Here is a 12,226-nt window from a genome sequence, read left to right as displayed (position 1 = left end):
CAACATAGTTCTGGAAGTCCTAGCCACAGCAATCAAACAAGAAAAAGAAATAAAAGGCATCCAAATTGGAAGAGAAGAAGGAAAACTATCATCATTTGCAGATGATATGATATTGTATATAGAAAACCCTAAAGTCTCAGTCAAAAAACTACTGAACCTGATAAATGAATTCAGCAAGGTGGCAGGATATAAAATTAATGCTCAGAAATCAGAGGCATTTTTATACACTAACAATGAACTGTCAAAAAGAGAAATTAAGGAAGCAATCCCCTTCACCATTGCAACCAAAAAAATAAAGTTTCTAAGAATAAATTTAACCAGGGAGATTAAAGACTTGTACTCGGAAAATTATAAAACATTGATAAAATAAATAAGGGAAGATACAAACAAGTGGAAGCATATACTGTGTTCATGGTTAGGAAGAATAAACATCATACAAATGTCTATATTACCCAAAGTAATTTATAAATTCAATGCAATATTGATTAAAATACCAATGACTGCCTGACCTGTGGTGGTTCAGTGGATAAAGCGTCAACCTGGAAACACTGAGGTTGCCAGTTCAAATCCCTGGCTTGCCTGGTCAAGGCACATATAGGAGTTGATGCTTCCTGCTCCTCCCCCTTCTCTCTCTCTCTCTCTCTCTCTCTCTCTCTATTTCTCTCTCTCTATCTCCCCCCTTCCTCTCTAAAATGAATAAATAAATTTAAAAAAATAAAAAAAAGAAATTGTCGATAGCTTTCAAAAAAATAATAAAATAAAATAAAATACCAATGACTTACTTCAAAGATATAGAACACATATTCCAAAAATTTATCTGGAACCAAAAGAGAACACGAATAGCCTCAGCAATCTTGAAAAGGAAGAATAAAGCAGGAGGTATCACACTTCCCGATATCAAGTTATACTACAAGGCTATTGTACTCAAAACAGCCTGGTACTGGCATAAGAACAGGCATTTAGATCAATGAAACAGAACTGAGAACCCAGAAGTAAACCCACAGCTCTATGGACAACTGATATTTGACAAAGGAGGTAAGAGCATACATTGGAGTAAAGACAGCCTCTTCAACAAATGGTGTTGGGAAAATTGGACAGCTACCTGAAAAAAAATGAAACTAGACCACCAGCTTACACTATTCACACAAATAAACTCAAAATGGATAAAAGACTTAAATGTAAGCCATAAAATCATAAGAATCTTAGATGAAAACATAAGCAGTACACTCTCTGACATCTTGCGCAGCAATATATAATATTTGCTGATTTATCTCCACAGGCAAGTGAAATAAAAGACAGGATAAACAAATGAGACTATATCAAACCAAAAAACTTCTGCACAGCTAAAGACAATAAAAACAGAATAAAAAGACAAACTACACAATGGGAGAATATATTTGACAATACATCTGATAAGGGGTTAATAACCAAAATTTATAAAGAACTTGTAAAACTCAATACCAGGAAGACCAACAATCCAATCAAAAATGGGTGAAAGAAATGAATAGACACTTCTTCAAAGAGGACATACAGATGGCCAACAGGCATATGAAAAAATGCTCAACATCACTAATCATTAGAGAAATGCAAATTAAGACCACAATGAGATATCACCTCACAACAGTCAGAATGGCCCTCATCAACAAAACAACATAGACTAATTGCTGGTGAGGATGTGAAGAAAAGGGAACCCTCCTGCATTGTTGGTGGGAATGCAGACTGGTGCAGCCACTGTGGAAAACAGTATGAAGATTCCTCAAGAAATTAAAAATCGAACTGTCTTTTGACCCAGCTATCCCACTTTTAGGAATATACCCCAAGAACACCATAGCACTGTTTGAAAAGAAGAAATGCACCCTCATGTTTATGGCAGCATTGTTTACAATCGCGAAGATATGGAAACTGTCCAACTGTCTGTCAGGAGATGAGTGGATTAAAAAGCTTTGGTACATATATACTATGGAATACTACTGAGCCATAAGAAATGATGACATCGGATCAATTACAACAACATGGATGGTCCTTGATAACATTATATTGAGCAAAATAAGTAAAAAAAAAAAATTAAGAACTATATGATTCCATACATAGGTGGGACATAAAAATGGGACTCAGAGACATGGATAAGATTGTGGGGGTTATGGGGTGGGGGGAAGGAGAGGGAGTGTGTTGGGGAGGGGAAGGGAACAAAGAAAACCAGTTAGAAGGTGACAGAAGACAATTGACCTTTGAGTGAAGGGAATGCAGCATAAACAAATGTCAAAATAACCTAGAGATGTTTTCTCTGAACATATGTACCCTGATTTATCAATGTCACCCCATTAAAATTAATTTTTTTAAAAAGTACCTGTAATGACATTTATATAAGACTTGATGATCTGTAGATAAGTTCTAAAGACTTGAAACTTCAACTGGTGAAACAGTTAAGTTTATTATGTTTGTTTGTTTGTTTGTTTGTTTTTAAGCCAAGTTCTAACTATGAAGCAGGAGAAAAGAAAGAAGAGAAACTCTAAAGTTGCCTTATCTTACTCCTTATCTAATATATCTTCTGTAGGTTTTCAAGAGAGTTTAACACATTTCAGTTTTCACAGACTCACAATTTGTACATTTATTTTCCCTTATATTGTTCTATATGTAGTTTGGTAACTTTGTGGCTCTTAAATATTATTTCTTTACTTAACTGGTAGTAATATTTCTGAAATAATTTTTGCATAGTATTATTCTATTTTCCATGCTTTTTATGTTATTTTATTTGATCCTATCAACAGTCCCAGGGGTTTGCATGGTTTAGTCATCAATTTAGTTTTGTAAATGAAACAATGGAGTCTCTTGAAGGCTTAATGAATTTCTTAATATCACAGGCAGTACTAATAAGTTAATTCAAGCAGAACAACACTGATTTCTTGCATAATGGGTGCTCTTCCCTGGACTCTAGCTAACTCAGACAAGAAAAATATCCTGCATATTTAACTCCTAATGTTCTTATGATCTCAGATAAATATAGATGATTTTTAACCTTAGCAGCTTCAAACTAGTTGAAACACAGAAAATGTCTAAATGTTTATAGTTATGTTTCTTAAATAGAGTTCATGCCATCAAAATGTAAGGATTAACATGATATATCATTTTTAGTATCTATTTTCTTTTAACCTCATTAACCTTTTGTTATAATATGAAATTAAATTGTGTTCACATGTGTGTACATGCACATTACATACATTACACACCCATTGCTCTCTTTTCCATGTCAATCTTGAATTTTTAAAAATAAAATTGCATAGAGAAGAACTTTTTTTAAATTGTGTACCCAGAACACGTCAAAAATATCATTCATTGAATTCATTTTGGAATGGTAATTTTTTGGTTGAAAAATACGGGTTTGAATATTTACTGGCCAATGGGCTAAATGCCCCACGACCCTTCTTACCCCTTTCCCCAAACACTTAAAAAGCATGTCCTAGGCTGTGCCTGGCGTGCAACTCTCCCTTATGAGTCAGCCCAGCAGGGTTCCTTTCTTCTTTTCAATAAAGCTTGTTACATTGGTCTTTTTGAACTCCGATTAATTCTAACATTTGGTTCAGAAACCTTGGACAGGGTACCGGATGCCTGGACGATCCCCTTCACCAGCCAAACTTACTACCAGGGAAACAGTGGGCAGTGGCAGCTCATCCCAGGCTTACTCCTTGATTCTGTTTGGCTGTGTGAATGTAGGTTGATTGGCCAGCTACCCAAACGTGTCTTGAACCCCCCTGCCGGACCAGAAGGTGAGGAATTTCTGCTTTTTCCCAATCTCCGGTAGACTCCACTCCTTCCCTCACCCTCACTCTGTTCTCTGAGGTTTACATTTTGGGAGATTTCTACTCCAAGCAGCCTCCTTCTACTGATTTGGTCAAAAGTCTAGGTGACTAGCCAGGTTGCTTTCTATTACTCTGAAACTGAGGTCTCCAGTGACGATCGGTTTCCTCACGTCTCACACACTCTACTCTACTCAGAATAATTGAGAGTTTGAAAATGCTCTTTTCTTTCTTTATTCTCAGCCTAACATGAGCTCTTTCCAATATCAATCCTCAGAGACTACTCCTTTAGGATGTCTCTTTAAAAAAAACTCAATAATTTCTGCCACCAGACTGGGAAGGTCTCAGAAATTTCTTACGTGCAGGCTTTCTTCTACCCTTGCTCTCTTGCCTTTCACTCTGTGTTTTTTGCTCTACCTATCAGATTCTCCCCACAGGTTGCCACTCTGCCTTTCTTCTCCTCACCCCAATCCCCTCCTCACAGGCTCTGCCTCTCTCCTCTTCGACCCCCTCCCCCCCCCTCCTTACAGACTGCAGCTCCACCTTTTTCTTCTTTGATCCATTCTCCCACCTCACTGGCTTTGACTGTATCATTCTTGACCCATCCCCCCTCCCTACTGGTTTAGCTGTCCCTTTTTCTTCTTTGACCTATCCTTCCCCCTCTTCAGAGACTGTGACTGTGTCTTCCACTCTCCCTTGTCCCCTCCATTCTCTTCACAGGCTCTAATCTTTTTAACTCCTCTAACCACATGGCGCCACCACAAGCACTTCAACCTCCTCCTTCTCCTCTTGCAGATTCTGACCCTCCTTCTTTCCAGCCAGCTGTTCACGCTGTCCATCCACTTTCTTTCTCCCCTCTATGCTGACAACTTCTTACCATCTCAAAAAACTTAAAAGGGCAGAGTTGTCTCTTAAGCTGTGTGACTAAGTAATCTGTTTTGTCTTTTTGTCTGTGCCTGTTTCTAAGGCCTTAAACCAAAAATTAAGCCACCTCTTAATTCAAAGCTTACTCATCCCCATGGACTCTCCCTGCAATACCCCCCATTTTTCCTATTTAAAAACCTTCAGGAGTTTATTGCCTCATACAAGACTTATGCCTAATCAATGAGGTGATAGTTTCCCTCCATCCAGTAGTCCCTAATCTTTACAGGATACTTTCACACATTCCCTCAAACACCACTCACTTCATGATCCTAGACCTCAAGAATGCCTTCTTTACCATTCCTCTACATCCTGACTCTTACTTTCTGTTTTCCTTTACTTGGACTTACCCAGACACTAATGCACCCCAGCAACTTACGTGGATTGTCTTACTCCAGGGATTCAGAGACAGCCCACATGTCTTTGGGCAGGCACTAGCTCAGAATTTAGCAGCATGCAATCTCAAAACTAGTACTCTCTTACAATATGTAAATAACCTACTCATCTGCAGCCCCTCCCCACCTTTTTCAAGGAGACAATCCACCACCCTTCTTAACTTCCTCACCACGAAGGGATATCATGTCTTCTCTGCTAAGGCTCAACTTCACGCTTAATGCGTAGTCTATCTGGATATTGCCTTAACCACCACCACCTGAGGTCTTACTCTAGATTGAACTCAGACCCTCTGCAGTCTCCAACCACCTACCACTACAGATCAAATCCTTTATTTCCTCAGTCTAATAGGCTTCTTTGGACACTAGATTCCCAATTTTGCTCTCTTAGTGAAGCCCCTCAGTGAGGTCTTCTGAGCATGGCTTCTAAGGTCTATAATGGCCAAGGGAATAACAGAAAAGGCAAATAAGGCCCAAAAGAGGTCAGGAAATACCAGCTTTTGGCATACGCTCTTAAAGGCTCCAGTGCCCTAAAGGGCTTCATAGAATTCCATCAGGGCCTTGCTTCAAGAGTGGAAAAAAAGGTCATTGAACTGAATGAAGCCTGCAAGGCTTCTCGACCCCACCAAGGGGACACATCTTTGCTGTGGAAAGAGGGACATGAGAAGGTAAGCTGCCCCCTTGCTCCATGGAGTGAGGGTTCAGTCTCTTCTAGTCCTGCTCCAGCTACCTGTGATCTGACCTTGCCCAGCATGTTGGGAATTGCCACTGAAGATCCAAGGACATTGTTCGTGAGTCTAAAATATGTCTTCCAAGTAGCAGATAAACTGATCTCATTTCTTGTAAACACAAGGGCCATCTATTATGCCTTGCCTGAATATTTGAGTTTTATTTATCCCTCGAAGATCTCTCCTGTGGGTATTGACAGTCTGATTTTGTTGCTTTCTCCTTTATTCTTCTTGTCTCAATGCCCCATGCCTATTTTAGGCTGAGACCTGCTGCTAATTCCAGCTAGAAGCAGTGGTCACTAGGACTTAAATTCTAGCTGCAAAGTGTAGAAATGTAACCACCCTTTCTCTAAGTACTTGCAGGATTTACAGGTTTCTCAACAAACTGTTCAAAGACTGTCCAAGAGGCACTTCCAGCAGTACATCACCCAAGGACTGATTTTCACGTGGACAGGTCCACACACACCATAATCCTGACAACTCCCACTGGTGCTAAAGTAGAAAAATAGCATGCCTTACTACAACCACAAACCGGAAGCTGGTTGGTCAATGTATAGCAAAAATATGAAGAAACTAAGAACTGCTTATTCAGACTTTGGAAAAAGGGAAACTAGGGTAAAACGAAAGTCAACTTAATTGTCACTAAAGGGTAAAAAATTTTAAATCAAGAGTTCTGACTAGAAAGGAATTGTATGGTTTTGATAATAGAAGGTATAAGGTATAGAAATACTTTTGAAAGAAAAAGAAAAAAGTAAATTTTATGAAAACCAGTTATTTCTGGATAAGAAAGTTTATGAAATCTGAGGGTTTATGTAAGTTATAGAAGGTTTGTGCAGGTTGTAGGAGGTTTATACAGAGAAAAAAATTTGAACAGTCAGAAAACTGGTTTTTGAAGAATGTTCAATTAGTCACCCTAGCAAACAATCCTCTACTCTCCCCACTTATTGGGGCAGCTCTTTTCTCCACCCTGACCATCTGGAACTCAGAAACAGAAATAGAAACAAAACAGACCCCTTGTTCTTCTATTCTCTATTCACCTCTCAGCCTGTATCACCCAATCAAAGGCTTTCTACTCATGTGGGACCAACACCTATATATATTTTCTTACAAATTGGACAGAAACCTGTACCCTAATCTATCTTACCCCAAATATCAACCTAATCTCACCCCATGAGCCTCTACCAGTTCCTAGTACACTACCCGTCAATCTAAGAACCAAACAAGCTATACAGGTAATTCCTCTTGTTGTTGCTTTAATAATTTCTATAAAAATAGGTCTAGGGTCAGGGGGATTGGCCACTACCCTGTCTTATTCTCACTCTCTCTCTTTCTGAAGCCCAGCAAATTTGTAAAAAACCAAGTCATGGAATTAGTGTTTTTTCACAAACTGGATGTCTTGACTATTGCTTTTCATTGGTTCACTCACTCTCTTATTTATTTTTCTAACTCTTGGACCCTACCTCTTACTTTTGTTCACTAGTTTCTTACAGAACTGCATGCAGACATTTGCCAATCAGAAAATTGAAAAAATCTACCTAACCCTACACACCAACCCTGAAACCTGCCCTCACGAAACAGAAAAATCTGGAACCTTATAAATACACCCCTGCCCGACAAGAAGCCATCACTGCAGCTCTCTACCCCTCACTGAGAGTAATCCTTAAAGAGGCCATAACCCCTCAGCACCCCTACTCATCAGGAAGAAGTTACAGAAAATAATGACCTTCCTCCCTTTTCCCTTGAGGCCTCTCTAGGAACCACTTTCTTTCCTTTTTTAAATATATCAAATAGTCAGGAATCTTAGGTTTCATTTCTTTAACCCTGCCAGTAAGTCTCCTTTCAGGGCTTGCAGCAGATGACCAACCGCAAAGGAATGTCTGATATCACAAGCCGAAAAGTCCTGGCAAACTTCCATAAAAGACAATTCTTGGTCCAGCAGCCAGTGGGCTAATGCCTCACAACCCTTTCTACCCCCCTCTCCAAAATCTTTAAAAATTTAAGGATTTTTGGTCCCAGGCTGTGCCTGGCGTGACTCTCCCATGCGAGTCAGCCTGGCAGGATTCCTTTCTTCCTTTCAATAAAGCCTGGTACTCTGGTCTTTTCGGACTCGGATGGATTCTAACAAGGATAAGATAATGCACTTTGTGGCTTTTGAAGGTAATTGTAAGAAGAGCACATATTCAGTATTTGTTAGTGTGCTTACCATATAAATAGGTTAAAAAGTTATTTCTGGTTTTAACCCTTTTCATGGGCCAGACTCTAAATTTAAATGATTCTAGTTAAGGATGGAGGCAGAAGTTTCTCTTGAGCCACAGAGTCTCAGTTGCCTCAGCTCACAATAATCTGCATACCACTGGGGCACATCTTCAAGAGGCTCTTTCCGAACCCCTAAAATACTTTGTGACAAAATAGGAATTATCTGTGTAGCAAACTTTTAGGTTCAAGAGTGAGAAAGTGATGGTCTGTTTTTTAGAGATTAAAAACTGAACATTAAACTACTATTTTTCTTCATTAAATAAATGAAACTGTGACAAAATTATATTATTTCATTGTTCCCTCTGAATGAGTAACTCCAATACAAAAAGAAAAAAGTAACGTGTTTATTACACATGACAAAATCACTGAAATGAAAATTAAGTTTGAGAGTCAAAGAAATTTGTTCATAGGAATGAATCACTTTGGCTTATATATGATAAAATTGTACTCTCACTAGTAAAATAAGAACATTCTCAAGTAAATTTTTTCACAGGAAAGTCTTTTGAGCAATATTTCCCTGATACTAGTAAAGAGACTGACCAGTAAAAGAGGTAGCTCATCAAACTACAAAATGTTCCAAAGAACTTCAGCAATAGAAATATATTCTTGGTATTTTCATCAGAAGTTGCATTCAGTGGCCATTCTATAGCATTTCTTCTCCCCAGTGGTTATTCTGACTGGTTCACAAAGCAGTAAAAAAACTTTTGCCTTTTTTTAGTCACATATTAATAAAAATGTGAGTTTAAAAAATTATAATATTTTATCTGAGAAAATAGAAATCTGCCCTAGATGCTAAACTTGATGTGGAAGATCAGAGCTCCAGGATTCAACTCAATTTTCGGAGACTGATAAACTCAAGTATCACACACATAGCGAAGAAAACCTGTTAGTAGCAGTTGTTTCTAATGATAAGCAAGTTAAGATACTTATATCATATAAGAAGGTGCATATTTTATAAATCAGATAAACATAAGTTGGAATTTTGGTTGCTACTTTCTGGATGATGTCACCTTTGGTGTATATTTCATCTCTTGGTCTTTCTTATCTATTGTTAAAATAATTGCACTATTTTCCTCTAAGGATGAAAAGATTAATAGAAGGCATTGTGTGCAGTGCCTGCCAAAGAATATATACTCCCTCCGGGCAGAAATCTAATTTCTCTCCTTCACATCTATGTCCCAGCACAGAGAACAGTGCCTAGCAGGGAGTTAGAAACATTTATCAAGGCTGCCTGGAGGTTTCCCCAAGGAAATTTAAGAACTGGATCTTTCCAACTACTGCTATGGATTTGTAATATAGGATATTCCAAAGCATAATCCTGCTGATGCCGCAATTATACAAAATAAACCAGAGTTGCCACTTGGATAAAACAGATCCTCACAGAAGCCTAAAACCTACTGCTCTTAGGCCACTGGTACCAAGTTAAGTCATATGTGATAGCACTGTTTGATTTGACCTATTATTCTGCCACTGGAGAGATGGGAGATGGATTTAGATGGAAATCTGTCCTAAAACTATATGGGATTATCATAAATGTCTATCCTCCATTGCCAGTCTACTTACTCTTTAGCTGTTCGGCAGTGTATGAATAAAGCATGAACATAGTTGAGATTTTGCGAGGGTGAGTATATCAGAACTTGCGTAAGCCTGTCTTCATAATAAGCGAGTACATGTTGTCACACAAGAACTTTCCACCTTAACACATAAAATATGTTCAGTAACTATTTGTTGAATGAATGAATGAATGAATGGTAGGGTTGCTATAATTCATGAATAATAGTGTACTTTTATTATTATTGTCTTTATATTTTCACCTATAAGAAAGAAATGTTGTATACTGTACTATATATCCATGAATACAAAGAGCACCTTTAGAAATAATGAACACTGAGGAAATGAATAATCAGAGTCATTTTAATTTTCTTAGCAAATTCTGACCTAGATTGGTGTATAATAATGGGAAAAATTGAAATTTATTCAAAAAAGTGTAAACAGACAAGATAAATGGGCTTGAAGTTTTATAAAATTGAGGGGACAATTACTAAACATTGAATAAATTGTTAACATTGAGAACATGGCAGATTAATTATAAAGGAAGCATTGCAACTTTGATAGAAGCCTACCTAGAAAAGTAGTACTTAATTACAGTTAACATCAATTTCTCTTAGAAAATTTTAGTAATTGAAGAATAGAAAGAAACTTAGATAGATATCATACTTTTAAAAGTGAAAAATTATAAGCATTCCCATTAAATTTAGGGAAAAAATGTCTACTATATTAATACTAAAGCTATATTTAAGATTTGTTACACTGTTATTTTTCATTTGATTAAGATGAGTACAATAACCCCAGAGAATTTAACAAAAAAAAAATTTGGAATAACAAGAGTTCAGTAAAGTAAATGGTTATGAAGTAAATATTTAAGACTCAGTAGTGAAAAAAAATTGAAGGGGAAACATTATATGATCACCCTAATAGATGCAGAAAATGCAGTTAATAAAATTTAGATTCACTCATTTTGGAAAACCTCTCTAGAAATAGAAAGGAATATCCTTAATCTGTAGCTTAAAAACCTACAGAAATCATTATACTTAATAGCAAAACATTGAAAGTGTTTCTTTTGTAATTAGGAACAAACTTTATTGTCACCACTTCTATTTAAGATTGAGTGGATATTTAGCAGTACTGAGGGTGAAAAAAAAAACCTTCTAACATTATTTGCAGATTACATGACTGTGTCCATACAAATTTCAAAAGAATATACAAATATATACTAACTATTTTTAACTATTAATGAGTTAAAAATTTACTCATTTATTATCAGATACTAATTCAAATAAACTTTTTAAATTGAAGAAATTTTCTGGAAAATCAAGAGACAAACTTATGTATTGAAAGACATATTACCTAGAATAACCAAATGGAAACATATTCTTGAAAAACTATTAGACTTCAAAGAAAAATAAACTTTCTTTCAAAATTTAGGCAAAAAGAGGAAGCCCTTTTTAAAGGAACAAAGTTCAGTATGTCATCAGAGTATTGGATAGTCATGCTTTACTCCGTAAAGAAATAAAATAATATTTTTATGGTGCTCAAAAATGAAAATATGAGCCAAAAATGTTGTAGTTAGCCAAATTGACTTTCAAATGTAAACAACACAAACTATACTGTTCACAAAAATTAAGGGATATTTCAAAATAAAAATGAAAGTATAAAATATCCCCTAATTTTTGTGAGCAGTATATTTATCAACACCTTAAAACTCAGAAACTTATTTCCTTGAGCATTCCTGAGGAATTGATGACAATTAGCTTTAGATAGTGAAAATGACCAAGAGATGTGAACATCAGGACTGCTAGTGGTCTAAGATGTAATGATAGAAGAGAGACTGCCTAGTAGTATCTGTAGCATAAATACTACTATACGATGTAGAGACACTAGCTCTATAAAAAATAAAAGTGGAATGGGAAGCACATATAAAAAGTAGAATAAAAAAGAAAAGTAGAATAATCACATTGTTTGTTTTATAGTATTAACTGGGATACAAAGGACAGCACTGCAAATTACATACTGGAGAAGAAGTATAGAGGGAACAAAGCGTGTTATATAGATATAATTGTTTTACCATCAGAATGCAGTTGCAAATCTTCTTAAATACAAAATAATAATAATAATAATAATAATAATAAACTTTTAAGAAGCAGACACACATCAAAACAAACTAACAAAAAAAGTGAAAAAATTTCATATAAAATGCTTGTATTTTAGATATAGTATGCAACTTTTTTGTAAGATAGTTGAAAGTGGGACACAAATACATACAAAAATAAAAATTAAAAAATAAATTAATAAAAGCTAAACTGTAATTTTAAAAACATTTAAATATAAGGAGAGGGAAGGAGTAACAGAAAGAGTACAGGGCTAGCTGCTGAGTTTCTTGAAATACACCTTTTTTTGTAGATTTAACTTTTGGAGTTATGTAAATGTTTTAAATTATTATAAACTGAAATTAAATTTTAAAATATCATTCCTAAAAATAGAAAATAAATCTCAAATAAGTAAACCACAATATTATAAATACAGTTTTATATTTTACCCCAAGAGTTTATTTTTTACTTGCTAACAACTCAAGATG

At 36.1% G+C, this 12,226-nt stretch overlaps 1 protein-coding gene across 1 annotated transcript in view; it reads left to right on the top strand.

Annotated features, from left to right (window-relative positions):
- Positions 1-12,226, top strand: part of PIK3C2G (phosphatidylinositol-4-phosphate 3-kinase catalytic subunit type 2 gamma) — a 326,837-nt gene that overhangs the window by 246,562 nt on the left and 68,049 nt on the right.

This window comes from Saccopteryx leptura, chromosome 1, assembly GCF_036850995.1.
Source record: "Saccopteryx leptura isolate mSacLep1 chromosome 1, mSacLep1_pri_phased_curated, whole genome shotgun sequence".
Classification (NCBI taxonomy): Eukaryota; Metazoa; Chordata; class Mammalia; order Chiroptera; family Emballonuridae; genus Saccopteryx; species Saccopteryx leptura.
This window is presented reverse-complemented; position numbering and strand designations above follow the sequence as displayed.